Source organism: Myotis daubentonii, chromosome 2, assembly GCF_963259705.1.
Source record: "Myotis daubentonii chromosome 2, mMyoDau2.1, whole genome shotgun sequence".
Lineage (NCBI taxonomy): Eukaryota > Metazoa > Chordata > Mammalia > Chiroptera > Vespertilionidae > Myotis > Myotis daubentonii.
In genome coordinates this window covers 156,837,125-156,855,641 of record NC_081841.1, presented here as the reverse complement: position 1 = coordinate 156,855,641, position 18,517 = coordinate 156,837,125, and the positions used below count along the sequence as shown (strand labels likewise).

General features: G+C 38.0%; 1 pseudogene; it reads right to left on the bottom strand.

Annotated features, from left to right (window-relative positions):
* The window catches only part of LOC132226733 (phosphoglycerate kinase 1-like), a 175,281-nt pseudogene that overhangs the window by 45,464 nt on the left and 111,300 nt on the right, over positions 1–18,517 (bottom strand).

Below are 18,517 nucleotides of genomic sequence, written 5' to 3'. Positions count from 1 at the left end.
TGCACGAATTTCATGCACTGGGCCTCTAGTAAGATAATATCACCCCAAATCTTACTCCCTTACCTAAGAAGCCCCAAAGCAGTAGAAAGCCCAGATGACTATTATTATTATTTTAATATATTTTATTGATTTTTTTTACAGAGGGGAAGGGAGAAGGATAGAAATTTAGAAACATCAATGAGAGAGAAACATCGATCAGCTGCCTCCTGTACACTCCCTACTAAGGATGTGCCCGCAACCAAGGCATATGCCCTTGACCGGCATCGAACCTGGGACCCTTCAGTCCACAGGCCGACACTCTATCCACTGAGCCAACCGGTTAGGGCAGATGACTATTATTGTGATGTTTCTTGACTTGTTGCCTAGAGAGGTGATGGTTCTCAAAGTGATGTCCCTAAGCCAGCAATATCAGATCCCCTGGAACTGGTGAGAAATGCACATGTTAGCCCCCAGGTTTTTATGATGCAACTAAATTATGAGAACCACTGGCCTAGAGTGTCTCTCATCCTCTTGTAATCATTTCCAAAATTAGCTGCACTTTTACAACAACCATACCTTCCTTCTCAGAATGTTGTTCATTTTCCATGAGAAGTAAAGACAAAAATAGCCTATTGGTCTCAAAATTAATCTCTGTTAATTTAAAATATGTAGTTGTTCTAAATTGTTTTCTCATACTTCAGAACAGAAAAGCTAATTTTTATATGAGTGTTGTATAATATTTTTTAAGTTATTTACATCAGAGTTCAAACCCTGGCACTACCATTTATTTACTGGCAATCTGATCTTAAAGCTCTGCTAATTGTACTATCCACAACTGTAGAAATGGATATTAATATCCAGAGATTTTGTGTAGATTAAATGAATAGATGAAATAAAGTACTTCTTGTAAAGTGCTTAGAACAATGTAAGTACTCAATACCTATATACCCTTTCATATATATATTTTCATTTTTTCCCTTGCAAATAGTCTTCATGGTTCTCAAAGTAAGGTTTTAAAATATTTTTTAGAAGGGTAATTTTATTCAGTAGCTCTGAAATGTATAAAGCATGCCTCTTGTTATCTTTCTCTGAATACTATGTGGTAATTCCTAAATGCTTTCATTTGACCCAATTATATATGTCCTCGTGTGTAATTTTGCCAGTCTATTTTGTGTCTCTATGGAGGTATCAAGAACTTGAAAGTAGAAAGCATTATTAGTGTTTGCCTTAATGCTAGTAGAAAGCTTGGCAGATAGCATGCACTTATTTATAGCAGACCACCCAGCCACCTCTGTACAACAGTCTTTTTACCTAGGTAGAAAATAGGTTATTTAGGCATTTTCATAATTATCCTTCATTTAGTTCTGCATTAATACAATTGGTAAGTGCTAGTGAATTTCACTTTTTGAATTTTAAACACTAACCCCTTTCATTCTGCTATTACAAAGTCTAAATTATTTTCTTACTTTGGCTTACATTCTAGTAAGTCAGGAAGCTATTTACCATGCACACTTCTATTTTCCAATGTTCTACTAAATCCAAAAGTTGCTACTAAAACTTATTTATTGTCTGTCACATATAATTGAAAATATTCCACTATTCCACAGTTTTCTGAAGTTATAATTTATTTTGTATGTTGATGACGATAATGTAACTTTCTTTTTCTCTTTACTTCCTACTCTTTATATTATGTGCTATTGACCTTCACACCAAAACTTTTTATTTCATATTTTTAATAATGCCTATTTTATTTGTTCTATTACCATTTTATGGCCTATTCATACTCACTATTTCGGTCATCTTCTATATATATTAAAGCATAAATATATTGAATAAGCATGGAGGACACTAGGGAGGGAATGACATTTTCTTGAATCTTATGGTCAAAAATGTAGTATGATATCTAAAATTTCAATACAAATACTCCTGCAAAGGGCATTCTTATACCATGTTAATTCTGTTATTAAATACTTATTGTTTTTGAAAATTATTCTCTGTATGTGTATAATCAAGAGCAGCTACATTAAAATCACAGCCCTATGACTTGATATGTATATGACCTTAGGGAATTTTTTCACGCTCTCCATATCTCTGTTTCATCATCTATAAAATGTGGTTGATAATAACAGCACCTTCCCTCTCAGAGTGTTTTGAAAATTGAATGTATCAATGAATATACAGCTAAATGTATCAATGAATATACAACCCATGGAAAACAGCTGTTAGTACTGGTATACTTACTGTAGTAATAATTATTAAGCAAGATTTATTTTTGAAAAACAAACATTTGAGCTTCATGTTAAGGGTAAAGGTGGTGCAAATACAAAATTCTTGCATTTACAGCCTTATTTGAAAATAGGCCAGGAATCAAGAAATTCAGGTAACCTATGCTAAGTTATACATAGTTAGGACCATTGGAATGTAATACAAATATATATTTAAACTTTAGGGGGGGAAAGACACAAAAGTTATCAATACTAATTTTGTATTAACATACTGATTTTGCCAGTTATCAGATGACTAAAGTCTAACAAGTTACATAAACAACCCAAAATTCAGCTTTCTCATTGCAAGGAGAGAGACTAAATATGCTAGTTTCTTCTGATCTGTGACTTCACTTTCCGTGGTTTCAGTTAGCTTCAAATTGAAGAAAGGTGAGCATGGTACAATAATATTTTGAGAGAGAGACCACATTCACATAACTTTATTACAGTCTATTGTTATAGTTGTTCCATTTTGTTATTAGTTATTGCTGTTAATATCTTACTATGCCTAATTTATAAATTGAACGTCATCACAGATATGCATGTGTAGGAAAAACATAGATTATAGAGGGTTTGGTATTATCCATGGTTTCCTATATCCAGTGGTGGTGGGGGGGGGGTCTTGGAACATATCCCCTGCAAGTATCCCACTGGGGGAGGGGGGCTACTGTATTATTTTTTATTGCTGTTTCAAGATTTATATGTAATTTATATAAAGTACTGAGCATGCCAAATAATAGGAACACTATTAGTAGATACTTCTATTATTTATAATTTTAATATATATTAAGAACACAAAAATAGGATGTAAATTTGTAGACTAACAAATAGAGTTCTTGATATTCTGGAGCACAAAGAGAATTGAGTGAATCAATTAGTACCAGATTTATCTGAATCTGTATATAGTACCAGGACTCCAACTGTCAAAACAAAAAATAAAATCATCATTATTATTAAAATACTAGAGACCCAGTGGACAAAAAGTTGTGCACTCGGGGAAGGGGGGGTCCCTCAGCCTGGCCTGTGCCCTCTCGCAGTCTGGGACCCCTCGGGAGATAACCACCTGCAGGCTTAGGCCTGCTCCCGGGTGGCAGAGGGCAGGCCCAATCCCTAGGTGTAGCCCCTGGTCTGGCTCAGAGCAGGGCTGATTGGAGGATTGGGGCACCGCCCCCTGTCACACTCAAGGCAGGGTCGATGGGGAGGTTGCGGTGCCATCCCCCGTCATGCACAGAGCAGGGCCCATCAGGGGGGTTGGGGCTCTGTACCCTGTCATGCAGAGAGCAGGGCCAATCAGGGGGGTTGGGGCGCTGCCCCCTGTCACGCACAGAGCAGGGTCAATCAGGGGGTTGGGGAGCTCCCACCTGTCATGCACAGAACAGGGCCGATCAGGGGGGTTTGGGCTCCGTACCCTGTCACGCACAGAGCAGGGTCAATCAGGGGGTTGGGGAGCTCCCCCCTGTCATTCAGAGTAGGGTCGATAAGGGAGTTGGGGCATCGCCCCCTGTCACACTCAGGACAGGACGGATCAGGGGGGTGGGGCGCCGCCCCCTATCACCCACAGAGCAGGGCCGATCAGGGGGCTGGGGCACTGCCACTGTCACACTCAGGGCAGGGCCAATGGGGAGGTTATGGCACTACCCCATCACACACAGAGCAGGGCCCGTGGGGGGGGTTGGGGCGCCGCACCCTGTCACACACAGAGCAGGGCCGATCAGGGGGTTGGGGCAACTCACCCTGCCACACACAGAGCTGCAGGGGGATCAGGGGGTTTGGGAGCTCCCCCCTATCAGGCACAGAACAGGGCTGATCTGGAGGTTGGGGCGCCTTCCCCTGTCACGAACAGAGTAGGCTGATAGGAAGGTTGTGGCCCCACCCCCTGTCACACACAGAGCCGCAGGGCAATCAGGGGGTTTGGGCGCTGCCCCCTGTCATGCTGATCCCGGTGATGGGAGGCCTCTCGGCTCCACTGATCCTGGTGCTTGGAGGCATATTACCCTTTTACTATATAGGATAGAAGCCTGGTGCACAGGTGGGGGCCGGCTGGTTTTCCCTGAAGGGTGTCCTGGATCAGGGTGGGGGTCCCCACTGGGGTGCCTGGCCAGTCTGGGTGAGGGGATGAGGGCTCTTTTCAGGCTGGAGAGTGACTGAAGCTCCCAACCGCTCCTTTTTTTCTTTTTTTTTTTTTTTATTCTGGGCCAGCTTTAGCTCTGGCTCCAGCTCTTAGGCCTCCGCTGCTGAAAGCAGGCATCTGGTTTGTTTAGGTTCTATAATCGAATCAATGTATAACTCCAGCTCTGAGATCCTGGCTCGCTGAAAGCTGGTTTCTGGGGTTTGTTTAGCTTCTATATTTGTTACAATGTTTCAAACTGCAAGCTCAGAGGCCGGCAAGGCAGGCGGGGAATGTTGGAGTCCTTCGTCACTGAAGCAAGCAAGCCTCATGTGAGTTTCAAGCTGCCTGGCTGCCGGCCGCCATCTTGGCTGGCAGTTAATTTGCATATCGCCCTGATTAGCCAATGGGAAGGGCAGCGGTCGTATGCTAATTACCATGTTTCTCTTTTATTAGATAGGATATTTATTTATAACACAATGTATATGTGTGTATTTTAAATTTATAACCTATTTGTGTGGGGGGGCTGTTTTGTCATGTAATTTTTAAATTGCTAAGCTAAACTTTTATTTTTTAACAAAAAATTAAAATTTTGTCTTCTTAAGTAAGATTATGACCATTTAAATTATTAAAAGGTAGTTCATATTGCACTGAACATCTGGTGGCAGAGTGTAAATATTTTTTTTTTTTCTCTTTAGAAAGTTTGACTTGGAAACCACTCCTTTTAATCCCCACTCCTTTTCCCCATGGTGATAAGTAAACACACCCAGATAATATGTACCTTTTTAATCTCTTTCGGGAATTTTACTTTGATGGACCACCTAGAACCATTCTGAATGTTCTCTTATCTTACTTTCTCGTCCCTTTCCCCCTTCTTTCATTTCCTCGCCTCACTCCTCTTCTGTTTACACACTTACTCACACACTCTCTTCTTCTATTTCATATGCTTATTTATTGTTCTATTTCCTGGGATTTTTTTAAAATTTATTGTAATTTCTTTAATTTACAAGAGCCATTTCCTGTTTTAAGAGTGCAACCTTTTATAAGCTTACTGCTAGATATTTAATGGACTTAATATCATCTTTCAACTCCCTGAGTACATTCATTATTTTTTGCTTTTTACTCTTTGTTTTTAAAAATGTCTTCTGCTTCTGCCTTCAATTCACTTTTCTCTTGTTTACTTTGTTTGTTTGTCCCTGATTTTTAATATGGAAGCTTTAAATCCTCTTCTTAAAATGTCAGATGATTTTTGACATTTTTCTTATATGTAAGAGGATGTACTATAAGATTAATTGAGAACTCTTGGTTATTATTGCTGATAAACTTCACTGTGAGTTGAGTTAAATACTTTAACTCATAGACTATTCCTGATGATTAACTGCACTTTTTTTTTTCCTTTTAGTTGGTCAATTTTCATCAAAGAGGAAACTTCATATATTTTGCAAGTAGGTAAATAAGTCTGGTCACCATTTTTGCATTTGAGTTGTGATATGGAACTGGGATTTCACTACCAACAGTGTAAAATTTCATTTGATTTTTTAATATTAGTTCAATACATTAGCAAGTAAATATGTCAAATTTAGTTAACTAGCTCAATATATTCAGAGAAGGGTGGTCATTTTGATGTTTGGATTTTTTTCCCACACATACCTGTTTGTTTGTTTGTTTGTTTGTTTGTTTGTTTGTTTGTTTAATATATCTTTACTGATTTCAGAGAGGAAGGGAGAGGGAAAGAAAGATAGAAACATCTATGATGAGAGAAAATCATTCATTGGCTGCCTCCTGCACATCCCCTACAGGGGATCAAGCCCACAACCCAGGCATGTGCCCTTGACCGGAATCAAACCTGGGACCCTTCAGTCCTCAGGCTGATGCTCTATCCACTGAGCCAAACCAGCTAGGACCACACATACCTGTTTTTATTGATAATGGTGGTTTGTTGTCACAGCTGCTCTGTGGGGTCTGGGCATACCACTACTACTCAATAGTTTGATTTTGGTTATCTCTTTTCTTCTTTCCCATTTTCTTTACTGATATAGACTCATGCTTAACTTATCTTCTTTAAAATTAAGTTTATTGAAGGAACACAGGTACTTATTTGCATTTGAGCCACCCTTTCTCATTGGAAATGCTAAATATTTAAGGTACTTTTAATATTGTTGTCTTATAAACTGTTCATTTGCCCTAAGGGTAAAATATAATTACTTATCTTAATAGGATCACTCTAATTTATTCTTAATGAGTTTATATTTATGAGCAGATAGAAATTATATAACAAATATATATTTAGATTATGTTTGTCTAGTGTACTGTCTGCTGACAAAATTTATTACATGATGCATAACAACAAACACTTCCTTAAAATAAAATTATAGAGTGAATTGTAGTTTACTCTGCAAGTACATTTCTTTCATTGGCTCGCTTATTAAAATGTCAAAATTGGAAAAGAGTAATGGAAGAGGAAATATTGTCCTAAATGTCATGTTATTTTGTTGACAACAGGGACTGTGTAGCATTTATCTTTGATTCTCTAAATTTACTTTATTTAACTACTAGAGGTCTGGTGCACAAAATTCATGCATGGCAGGGGGTCCCCTTAGCCCAGTCTGCACCCTATTAGGGGATATCCGACTGCCGGTTTAGGCCCGATCTTGAGGATTGGGCCTAAACCGGCAGTTGGACATCCCTCTCACAATCCAGAACCACTGGCTCCTAATCCTAACTGCTCACCTGCCTGTTTGCCTGATCGCCCCTAACTGCCCCTCCCAAGAGCCTGATCACCCTAACCACCTCTGCCTGCTGACCTGATCGCCCCTAACTGTCCCCCGCCCCCCGCCAGCCTGATCACCCCACGCAGCCTGCTGTTCAGTCATTTGGTCATTCCTCACTAACACCCCTGCTGGCCTGGTTGCCCCATGCAGCCTGCTGTTCGGTCATTACTGTTACTGTGATGGTGTCCCAGACAATTTGCATATTTCTCTATTATTAGTATAGATTAGTACTTGAGTTCCTATTATGGGCAATACACTATTAGAGACAAGCTATGATCCATTGAAACTTATATTCTAGTGAGAGAAGACAAAAATAGGCAACTTTATACAGTTTACATTAGTGATTATTGCCTTTAAAATTAGACAAGGATAATGAGGATGATAATAAGCATATTGCTCTTTAAAAATTGTATTTTATTATTTTTTTACAGCGAGATAGGGAGAGGGATAGAGAGTTAGAAACATTGATGAGAGAGAAACATTGATCAGCTGCCTCCTGCACACCCCCTGCGGGGATGTGCCCACAACCAAGGTACATGTCCTTGACAGAAATCAAACCTGGGACCCTTCAGTCCACAGGCCGATGCTCTATCCACTGAGCCAAACCGGTTAGGGTGGTCTTTTAAATAATACTCAACACAGACTTCTATAATAATGTGACATTTGAATAGATTCTGAAAGATGAATAGCATTGAGCTATGCGAATATCTAGATACAGAGCCTTCTAGTTGAAAGAAGAGCAATTGAAAATGTACTAAGATGAAGTATGCTTATTGAATTCATGAGGTTACAAAGAGACCAGTGCCTTTAATGTATGAGAAAGGGGGGTTAAGGAGATAGCAGTATCTAGCTCATGAAATTTCTTAAAGACATATCTAGAGTTTCAGAATTTACTTTGAGTGAGATTCAAACTTATTAGAAAGTTTTGAATAGAGCAGTGACACCATCTGGCATTATTTGAGTTAAACATACTAGTAATTGTTACTCTCCTCTATTATTTAATGCAGTTACCAGCTAGGAATAATTTTTTGAGAGCTAAGGAATTCTCAAGTTCAAATAGGAAAGTTATTTTGTATGTTAAGAGATCTTGGGAGTTTTCTGAAAAATGCCAAATTAATTGGGTAGGAACCAAATTATTTCCCAGGAATGAGAAACAGGCAAAGTGTGTTTTTCCAAATGTAGCCAACAGTCTAAAAATTAAAACAACCAATCATATTAAGTTTTTTTTTCATATCTGTATAAACTCTGAAGATAGGAAAATATGTATACTAATGAGTTAGTAATAAGTTAACAGGAAAAGTTCTGTTTATTCTACACCTGTGCATACCTGATACTATAAATAAAATATGGTAATTTAAATATTTAGCAGAATGATTACTAGTGTATTTATGTCCTGAAGCAAATACGTTTTAATGTTGGTAATAATAACAAACAGAAGAATCACAGCTTCGTTTCTCTTGCAAATATCTCCTTTTAGTGTCAGGAGGATTAAATGTCTTATACATATAATATGTTTATATTTCTTCCTTTAGAAACACTTCCATGTTTGTGTATCAATTTTGTAGTTGATGTGTGTAAACTGCTTTGCAAATTCCAAATTGATAAGTATAATTTTCTAAAATATATTTACAGTATTTATCTTATAACCACTGCATTCAATAAATCTAAAAATGTAATCTGGAACTAGCCTATACCAATAATTCCTTTATTACCTTATTAATATTTGCAAATCACCAAGGTCTATATTTTTCAAATATATACAACTAACATTACTTCTGTAATTAGATTAATAGTCTAACCTCTAGTTCCTAATTTTATGAAGTATAATGGCTACCTCTAGGTGATGCTCATTAAATTTTCCAGACTCAAAAACTATTGTTAAATTATATTTAATGAATGGTCTTCTTAGGTTCTTACAAAAGTGTCATAGAAGTCTTATTTCTGCTTATCTCTATTTAGAGTAGCTTTTAAAAATTTTGCTTTTGGATTGATTTGAACATTTCTGTCTAGCTGTAAAACACATTTGGATAAGAATGCAGATTTGTCTATGTAAATTAAAGAACATTTTTAATTATGATATAAATTTTATTATTTATTTACAGATTATACTTGTAAGTAGTGTATCTTTGACTGAAATCTTAAGTATTACTTTAGAAAATGTATGACAGATCACATTTTAAACTTCAGGCATTATACTCACATAGCCACAATTCAAATGTATAGAATGTTTATAAGATACTTTATGTTGTGATTTTTAGCTTAGGTTTCCTCATAGTAATACATGAGTGCTTATGGAATAAATAAACTCATTTCTGTACAGTCATTTAATTCTATCCTGGTTATTTAATCAAATTTGCATTCCTACTTAATCAAATTTAGATATGCACATAGTGAAAGACATAAATATATGCATTTTAGGCCAGATTTATGAGTCATATTACTCTATAGAAAAAAACAGATTTGTTCTCTATAAGTTAATGTAATTGGGCAAGAATTTAAACTTAAGAGAAAGAATAAATGGGAAAAACATGTCTTCAATTGTGTTTAGATATCCTAGACATCTCCTCTCTTCTGGGTCATGAAGCCTAAGCAAATAGAATCAGTTGGGTTTTTAAAAAAAATATATTTTTATTGATTTTAGAGAGAAAGGGGACAGAGAGAGAAACATCAGTGATGAGAGAGAATCACCTATTGGCTGTCTCCTGCGTGCCTCCTACTGAGGATTGTGTCTGCAACCCAGCCATGTGCCCTGACCTGGAATGGAACCTTAACGCTCTGGTTAATAGGTCAATGCTCAACCAGTGAGCTTACCAGGCAGGTAAGAATCATCATTTTTAAACAGAAAAGTAACTGCTAATATCTGAATAGCTTTACTTTTAATATACAAAGTAATCAATGAGTAAATATATGAGATGACAGCTAAATATGTGACATTTTTTTCAGGAAGCTTAAAGCTATTCTAGTTCATATTTTTGTTGTCAATTTTATATTTACTAGACATGAAGATCTTAATGCTAAAATTATGTATTTATTTAAATCTTTCCCAACTATTTTATATTGAATATTTACAATATAACTTTTCTATGTCTGTGCATATGGAAATGTATATATGTGCTACTTATACACATACTTATACAAATGTATATATAACAAAAGTAAGTTTGTTGTTGTTTTGGATTTATTTACTCCTGGGTTGAAATAGTTTTGTATATCTATTGGCTATTAGAAATCCCTCAAAGAAATGCATTACTTAGGGAGCCTTACCATAACCTAAGGCCATAAAATATTCTGTATTTTATTCCAATAACAATAATTTTTTCAAGTCTTTAAACTGTTTCAAAATTATATTGACATAAAATCTTTTACAATAATGCATTATTATACTTTTAATAAATTTAGTATCTTTATTTTCTAATGTCAGTAGGGTTTTTTTTTTCTCAGTTTTGGAGAACAAAAAAGAACTATAGCCTTTGCCAGGTAGCTCAGTTGGTTAGAGCATCACCACCATACACCAAGATTGTGGGTTCAATCCCCAGACAGGGCACATATAAGAATCAACCAATGAATGCATAAATAAGTAGAACAACAAATCAATGTTTCTCTCTCTCTCTATTTCTCTCTCTCTCTCTTTCAAAAAAATAAATTAAAAAATAACTACAGCAGAGTTATTTTCTATTTCAGTCCTAAGGTTATCATAATAAATTCCTTCCTGCAGATGTCTCTGAAAGTTAAATCAATCTGGGTTCTGCTTTACCCATGCAGCTCATTACAACCCCTACCTTGTCTTGAGCAATTTAGTTCTGCCACCAGAGTTCTGCTCCTCTGGTAGCATGAATAATATTTAAATCAAGTTGCTTTTTTAACCCTTTGAGTGCCAACCAATATCCTAGGAACTATGCTAAAATTGCCAAGGCATTTTTGCTGACTTTACAGCAGTTTAGGAAAAAAATTATGAATCTCAAGTAAATGAAGTTACATATTCAAAAACTTAAGGAAACCTTTACTACATTTGTTTTCTGCACTTCGGTGCCATCTGTCCATAAGGAGTGGACTACTAGCATCTAATAGTGACACTGCAGGAGGAGCGCGATAGCGCTCCTGGCACTTCTGGAGAAAGACAGGAGGAGCGTGATGTGCTCCCCCGCACTCTAGGGGTTGATGGTAGCATCTCTCATTGGCAGCTATTACAGAAATTTTCAGGGATTTATGTACTCCCTCAATGTGTTTTTATACTGTGATAAAGAGAGTGTCTTCATGCCTTCCCAGTATTAAAGGGGTGGCAAAGTGATACCTTTGCTTCAACATTTCAATTTTCTGAAGTCTATGAATTCATGTTTCTGCATTAGGCAAAGTTCTGGAATCTTAATCTTGCTTGATATAGGCAATTTCCAGTGAATAATTACCCTGTAAGAAGTCCTCACAGATATTTAAGCCAGAACACGGAACCTGAATACTCTGTTCATACCAGTGCATCTGATCTAACATTATGGAGACATTTTTTAACTTGGGCCCCAATGATTTATCCACTGGGTTTTAAATACCATTGCTAAATGCTTATTAATAATAGTATTGGCAATGTGTCCTCTGCTGTTCATTTTTATATTGAAACTAGTGGCCCGGTGCATGGATTCATGCACATTGAAAATAAATTAATTACAAGAAAGAGTTGTGAGTAATTACCTTACTGCAAAAAATTACATGTCACTTTCTTTCAGCTTCAGAGGTACGCTGTGCAAATAGTTTGTCTTCAGATACATTCTGGTGTCACGTGTGATTGGTGCCAGTGAGAGTTTTATATGTATTGTACATGTGTGAGTCAACGTTTATTTTTAAATTGCTAGTGCGCGTCATATGTACCAGCCGGTCAGTTGGATGGTTGGATGGGTGGACAGTCAGTCACTTGGCCTTTTATATATATAGATGTGTTCTCTTTCAATCAAAATTGTGAATAAGTTTTTGAGATTGGTGACTTTATAAAGCTGAGTAAAGTGATGATGAGATAAATTAAATTCTCTAGAAATCAGTACTAACATGCAGATATGCTTTGATGTTTGCATACTCTTTTCAGCTTGCAGCTCACAGCTGTTTCTGGATCCTCATTATCCCTAATTTCTTGGTTCCAAATTTGCCATTATAACATGGTTCTACATTTTCATCCAGATTCTGCATTGGGTACTTCAGATTTTTAACCTTTTAAAAAAATACCTTTACTATCCTCTAGTGTTCAACCTCTGGTTGCTGAGTGGTTCATCTTGTTGTCTTCCTACCTGCCTGACAACATAAAAGTGTTGGATTAAAGGCATACGTGGCTAAGCACTTCCAAAGTCTTATGTGGCACGCAGAAACAGTTTCTCTCAGTGGGTCGAGTTGGCCAGGAGTCCCTCTGATAACTTCTGTCTAACCTACAGTTCAACTGAGGTGGATTGGCTTGACTCTGGCTCTAAAATAGCAACTTTATTAGTCTTTTTATACTTATAATTTCTAAGCCAGAAATAATCTTTAGATTTAGTTTACTACCCAAGGAGACAAAGTCAGAAGTTTCTTAATACAGTAACATCTTAAGAAATGCCAGTGTTTTCAAATAGTACTAGTCAATGTGGCCAACCATTAGGTATAAACTAAATTACAAATAATCCTTTAAAATAGTTTTAGTGTATTTTTAAAAAGCATTAAAAAATTTATTCTGTCCCAACATTTCAGGAATGCACCTACAGTACAGAACAAACACATAGAAATTAAATTAAGAAAGAAATAGAAATAAGTTAATGCCTTTAAATTGAAGCAAAGCACAATCCTTTCTACAGATGTTCCCTTTAGCTGGTGCAGTTATCTTCTGAGCATGTTGAGATCCTGAGTTATTCCTTTCTAAGTGTGGAGAAGACAGGAAGCATTCAGATACGATCCTAAGAAGAGGCTCTTATTGATGTTCATTAGGGCCTTACATTTGAATGATGAATCTGGGATTGGTTGAGGCTTTTGGATGTGGCTCCTCTTCATCTAGAGACCTATAAACTGAAAAGGACAAGTAATGCATCCCCACACCCGAATATGGTGGTAAGACAATGATAGGGTAACCTGTATATAAAACATTGGAGCAATTACACCAGACACACTTCCAATGACACCTGAAATTGTACAGTGTTTATTTACATATGGTTCTAATAAAGGAAAATAATATGGTGGCAGGAGAAAGGCATTTCAGGGAAACACAGAAAGGTCCCAGGGCCCCAGCACAGTTCCTAGAGCTCTTTGTTGGTTATAGAAATGTACGTTGTCTTTGGTTAATGAACTGCCAGGGTACATCTGAGATACATTAGTCCTGGAAGCCAAAGCTCAGATGTACTGAGGAATATTTTATAACCTACTGATAAGACAGCCAAAATCCAGCTCTATAACCAACTAAGCTGGGTGTTAATAGTAAATTTTCAATTATAAAGTTGGCAAGCCTTGCCTCTAAGACAGGGAGTTTTTAGACTTCAAACATCTACACTAATAAAAGACAAAGATGCTAATTGACCGAACCTTTGCTACTCCCCAAGCCATGCCCTCCAGCCAATCAGAGTGATTATATGCAAATTAACCCAACCAAGATGGCAGCTGGAAGCCTCAGAGCTGGCGCAAGCAGAAGGCTTGGTTGCCCGGGCGATGGAGGAAGCCAAGCTTCCTGCCTGCCCTGTGCCGGCTGTGGCCTCTGCTAATGGCAACAAAGTTTTCAATTATAGAAGACAAATAAATCCCAGATACCTGCTTCCAGCCAGCCTCCACTGGGAGCTTGGGTGGCTGGGGGCCGCTGTGGCCAGCCTGAAAACAGCCATCAGCCCCTCACCCAGACTGGCCAGGCACCCCAGCAGGACCCTCACCCTGAAGGGGCTGTGGCCAGCCTGCAAACAGCCATCAGCCCCTCACACAGGCTGGCCAGGCACCCCAGCAGGACCCTCACCCTGAAGGGGTTGTGGCCAGCCTGCAAACAGCCATCAGCCACTCACCCAGACTGGCCAAGCACCCCAGCAGGACCCCCACCCTGAAGGGGCTGTGGCCAGCCTGCAAACAGCCATCAGCCCCTCACCCAGACTGGCCAGGCACTCCTATATAATAAAAGGGTAATATGCAAATTGACCCTAACAGCAGAGTGACTGTGAATCACTGGTCACTATGACACACACTGACCACCAGGGGGCAGATGATCAATGCAGGAGCTTCCCCGTGCTGGTCAGTGTGCTCCCACAGGGGGAGATCTGCTCAGCCACAAGCCAGGCTGAAGGCTGTCAGTACAGTGGTGGTGGTAGGAGCCTCTTCCGTTTTCTCAGCAGCGCTAAGGATGTCCTACTGCAGCTTAGGCCTGCTCCCCATTGGCAAGTGGACATCCCTCTAGGGCTCCTGGGCTGCCAGAGGGATGTCTGACTGCCAGTGTAGGCCCAATCCCCCAGGGAGAGAGCCTAAGCCAGCAGGTGGTCATCCCCTGAGGGGTCCCAGACTGCGAGAGTGCACAGGCCAGGCAAGGGACCCCCCTGAATGCACAAATTTTTGTGCACCAGGCCTCTAGTCACCTTATAATAAAGCATTCTCTTGTAGATCTCAACCCCATCTTTGGGCAAATGTAAGCACTAAAGGCATTTCTGGATATCACTCTGGAGGTACCAGATGCATGTCAACCCTGTGCTCCTGGATTAAAAAACAATGGTAGGCTCATCACAGCCCCTGGTGCAGCAAAGCAAATGCTTCCAGGTCCTCTCTGAGAAAGGAAATGTGACCTTGCTAGGTAGGAATGCTTTCTGAGATTCCTTACCCATTACATTGTTCTCTTAATATGGGCTCAGTTCCCTCAAAGCTTGGTCTGCTCTCTGAAACATCCTTTTCTTTTCTATGAGAAATGGCCCAGCCCTGGCCAGGTGGCTCAGTTTGTTGGAGTATTGTCCTGTACACCAAAAAAAAAAAAAAAAAAAAAAAAAAAAAAAAAAAAAAGGTTGCAGGTTCAATTCCTGGTCAGGGCACATACCTGAGTTGCAGGCTCGATCCCAGGTCAGGGTGCATACGGGTGGCAACCAATTGATGTTTCTCTCGCACTCTCTCCTTCCCTTCCTCTCTTTACAAAGCAATAAAAACATACCCCTGAGTGAGAATATATATATAAATGGCCCATATTTGCTGCAGTTATTTACCTTGCTTAGCCTGTAGAAAATTAGGAATTCAGAGGCCTTTTAGAAGCAATCACAACTTCTCTTAGACAAAGCTGATGTCTTCATTGCTGGTATAAATTTCATACATTTTTTTTTTGAAATGTCTATGTATCAGAAGTTTTATCACTTCATGTGACAAAAGCCACACCAATAATTCTTTGTCAGGCAAACTTTTCTCACTTTTAAGTGGAAAACAATCCCCAAACGATTGTTTGAGTCACATTTTGCTTAGGCTTTTTGCTTTGTGTTTAGGGCCTCATCTCTTAAGACCTGCCTTAAGCCTTTCAGAGTTCTTAAGGGTTTCACAGCCATACTCTTGATTTGATCCTTGACCCCAGGCCTCAGTCACAGTGAGAATACTTGACAACCTGAGAAGACTGGTGATGGGAGACAGTTTTATTTTCCAACCTAGTCCTATCTCCTCTCCTCTATGCTGCCTCTCAAATCTGATGGCAAAACTGGAGGATCGTTTCTTTATCTCATCTCTCTCTTGCAGCTATTTATCATTCACACTGGGTTAATGAAACCAAATCGTTATTTGCAATATCAGGTCTGGTGACCTTCTTGGCCAAATTCAAACGCTCAGTGGGTATACTTATTTTTCAGGTTACCACACACGAGAGTTTGGCCATTTATATTTTCACAACTAGGTAGCATGGGCAGGCAGAGAGTGGAAAAGCGTGCAGAGGACCATTAGCAAAGGCTGATAACAAGCCAATGGCTAGCAGAGGCTGAAAAAGCAGAGAAGTGAGTAGTTTTGATAGGGGAATGGAAAATGGGGAGCCTGCCGCCTTCTCCCAAAGGCAAGGGCACATGTTTGGCAGCATCCCACTTCTAAGAACCAATCGTCAACCATCCCAAATCTGAGTAGCTTGAAATAATGGCCATTTATTAAGATCATAATCCTGCTGTTACTGTGATACTGTGGCTGGACAAAGTTCCCTGATCTGAACTGACTCGTGTCTGCTGATGGTTGTCAGATCAGCTGGGAGTGGCTATTTCCAGATGGTCTCACTCACAGGTGAGGAAGTTGGCTGGGGAGATGACAACAGTGTTACCCTTATGCTCATTTACCCAGGCCAGTTCAAACATTTTATATGATAAATGGGATCCAAAAACAGAAGGAGAGGAATCTGCCAGACTTTGCAGGCCTAGGTTGGGAACTTGCTTAAAGTTACTTTCACTGCATTCTAATGCTCATAACAAGTCACAAGGCCAGTCAAGGGTGAGGACTTAAACTCCACTTCATCCTTATTTTGGAGGGAGGAATGGGAACACCTTATGGCCATTTTTCCAATCACATCATTGACCAGGGTAAAGTACAGGAGCCTTACTCTTTGATCTCAACTGATATTTCTGAAATGGCCTTGGAACCTAGAATCTACTTATTTTTCTATTGATGCAAGCATTTTTCTTGATCAGTACAATCACAATGTTTGTGTTTGAAATAATAATAATCCCCATTTACATTTCCAAAATAAATTTATTAGGACCATATTGTAAAGGATGACATTCGATTGACTGAAAATAAAACACATAATTTATTGTCTAGTGATATTTTAATCTTATATATATATTAGATTAATTTTATGTTAAGTAAATATACTTAACAAAGAACCCTGAAGTAAGTAGTCTTTGATTAATGAATGAATGTGAATGTGTGTGCTGGATAGTCATTCTTTTATAATTTATTATATACTGATTTGTGCTTGCTATAATCTTTGAAGTGAAACATAATGTGACAATTTAATCTAGGTAGTAATATCACAGAATGATGTCATACCTGAGAAGAGTCTAATAGTTGTCTAATGAGTCAATGATATGATTAACAATATAATTTCTTTTTAACAACATTTTAAAAACTCTTTTCCATTTATTTTTATAAGTGTATATAATCTACATAAATAAATATTTGGTTTGTGTGTAGTAAAATATAGGGGTCACATGTGTTACTGCTTTTTATACCCAGGGTTAAAAAATATTTTTCTTATTTGTAAATGCATCTACATTAAAAAGTATATAAATATAACATCATTCCTTTAGTAAAAAATAAAATAAAGTTACATAAAATATAATTGTAGTAAGAAATCTAGCATTCAAGGTAGCTACACTTAAGATCCCTAAAGCTTTTCTTTTTTTTTTTTTTTAAATATATTTTATTGATATTTTACAGAGAAGAAGGGAGAGAGATAGAGAGTTAGAAACATCGATGAGAGAGAAACATCGATCAGCTGCCTCCTGCACATCTCCTGCTGGTGATGTGCCCGCAACCCAGGTACATGCCCTTGACCGGAATCGAACCCGGGACCTTTCAGTCCGCAAGCCGACGCTCTATCCACTGAGCCAAACCGGTTTCGGCAAGATCCCTAAAGCTTTAAAGCTACTAAAAATATTGGCTTAATATAAGAAATAAGTTTTGGATTCCTAATGATTGACAGAGATTAAAATTACATTAGTTTATCTCCCATCCGAGTACTAACCAGGCCCGACCCTGCTTAGCTTCCGAGATCAGACAAGATCGGGCGCGTTCAGGGTGGTATTACATTAGTTTATCTCAATGATCAACAGTAAAAGCCATCACACTGACGTGTATATTATTCCCCTATATGATTCAATTCTCATAAGGAAGAAGAAAAGACAGTTTTGAGAGAGATATGAGAAAGTTTCTGGATTTTGCTCAAATACAACTTTTGTTGCTACTAGTATTAACTAGTATGAAAATGTCACAATGTTAATGAAAATGAATACTTTTATAAGATTATATTTGCTGCTGCTTATTTTATTTTCTATGACAATTGCAAGATGGGAAAACTTGCATCAATTTATATCCCATAAAAATGACAAAATGAGAAATTTTTGTGAATATGTCCCTTGGATGTTGTTTCCAATCAAGAATGTGTTAATATCTTTAATTTGAATGCATTGCTATTCTAAAATAAAATTAGGAGAGTAAAATATGTTATGTATCTAAATCAAAAACTAAGATAGTTACAGTTATTTAGATTTAAATCTTGTTCTTAAAAAATCCATATGTGCACATCACAACAAAATTTTGGGAAAAAATTAAGGAATTTCATGGATTCCTTAAAGGCAATCTGTATACCTGCACTAATTTTGGGACTTATATACACATTAAACAAACAAACAAAAAACTGAACCAATCAAATGCCTTAATAAGAAAGTATAATCAAGAAGCTGTAATCTAATAACTAAATATTT